At 39.4% G+C, this 1656-nt stretch overlaps 1 long non-coding RNA gene across 1 annotated transcript in view; it reads right to left on the bottom strand.

The window, feature by feature from the left end:
* Positions 1 to 1656, bottom strand: part of LOC112487366 (uncharacterized) — an 11172-nt gene that overhangs the window by 1543 nt on the left and 7973 nt on the right. The gene's annotated exons all lie outside the window — the stretch shown is intronic.

The raw sequence follows: 1656 nt of genomic DNA, 5'->3' as shown, positions 1-1656 counted from the left end.
GTTGGTTCGTGGTTGGTTCATAGTTGGTTCGTGGTTGGTTCATAGTTGGTTCGTGGTTGGTTCATAGTTGGTTCGTGGTTGGTTCATAGTTGGTTCGTGGTTGGTTTGTATGCAGATGATTCAATTTTTATCTCAGGGAAGACACACATTGTTCCTCACAGAAGAAAAGAGGACTCCATGATTAATGACACATCAGGTCACATGATATGAAACCAGAGGAGCCGCAGGTGAATTAGCAACACTTCATCTTTTTACAGCCTAATCCCCCCCCCCCCCCCCCTCCCTCCGTGTTTATGATTAATTATCTGTTTCCAATGAAAAATAAATCCTGGGGAATCAGGATGAACACAGACTCCATCTCCAGGCTCTTCATCTCCACACTGACAGCATCATTATCATCACCTTCACTATGTTTTTTATCAGATTATTTTTAGGCTATTAAAAATATTTGACTAGGCCCAGGGTAAAAACAAAAATGAAAAAATAAAGAATCAGCAGCAGCTCCAGTGAAATGTTTTTTAAAAAAGAGAAGATGTTGGAGCTGAATAGGCTGATGATCTGCAGAGCAAAGATAAGGAGTCATTACTGCTCCTCATTATACATCTGCTGCTCATCTGATGATCCTGGAGGACAGAGATAAGACAGCAGGAGGTGGAGGAGGAGGAGGAAGAGCTGCTGAGGAGAAGGAGGAGGAGGACGACAGCAAAACAGGAGAGAATAGAGGAGATCATTGGTGATGGTCATCTGATGGAGGAGAGGGAGAAGATTAGAGAGGAGAAGGAAAAATAAAAAGAAAGGAGAAAGAGGCAAAGGAGATCATAATAATTCTGATGCTCATCTAATAAACCCTTCATGGTAGGAGGAGATAAGAGAGGAGAAGATGCTACTCATCAGCTTATCCTGAAGTCTGAACAAAAAAGGAGGAGAGATAATATAATATAATGTAATATAATATAATATAATATAATATAATATAATATAATATAATATAATATAATATAATATAATATAATATTGTAGCTGTTATAGTTGTTTATATTTTTGGATTAATTTTGAGATATGCAGTGAGGCAGTTTGAGCAGCAGAGGGTAGTGTCTGCTTTTTAAATGAACACTTTTCTTAAGTTGTTTCCCGTTTTCCTGTTTAAATGTGATCTAGAAACAACAACTACAATTGTAAACAAATCACAGATAACATGTTGCTTTAAGACAGCAGAACTAAAATCACTGATTTTACCAATGGACTTTGGTGTGAACTAAAATGACTTAAAGCTGAGCCGTTGGTTGGTGCTCCTTTTACACAGTCTCACTCTCACGTCAATTTCTATTGTGGAATGTGTGACTTCACTGAAATAATTTGTCCAGTTTTAATTCTGTGTTACAAACTGACCACACAAGCCAGCAGTGGACCAACAACTGTTGTGTCCCCTGAACTAAAATCACACATGTCTCTATGATGTTGGTATGGTGAGAGTGAGCTGCATTTACTGGTTGTGATTCTTTAACTCTGATCCGAACTTTGAGTGAGCAGAACTCATTCATAGTCACTGCGATGCTCTCTCTCTCTCTCTCTCCTTTCTCTGAAACAGAGGGAAAAACTGTTGATTGTGACGCTCTGATACTGAGATAGTGAGAAGGGGGAGGGGGGGGGGGGGGG

This window comes from Cynoglossus semilaevis, chromosome 8 (genome assembly GCF_000523025.1).
Source record: "Cynoglossus semilaevis isolate Cse_v1.0 chromosome 8, Cse_v1.0, whole genome shotgun sequence".
In the NCBI taxonomy this organism is placed as follows: Eukaryota; Metazoa; Chordata; class Actinopteri; order Pleuronectiformes; family Cynoglossidae; genus Cynoglossus; species Cynoglossus semilaevis.
This window is presented reverse-complemented; position numbering and strand designations above follow the sequence as displayed.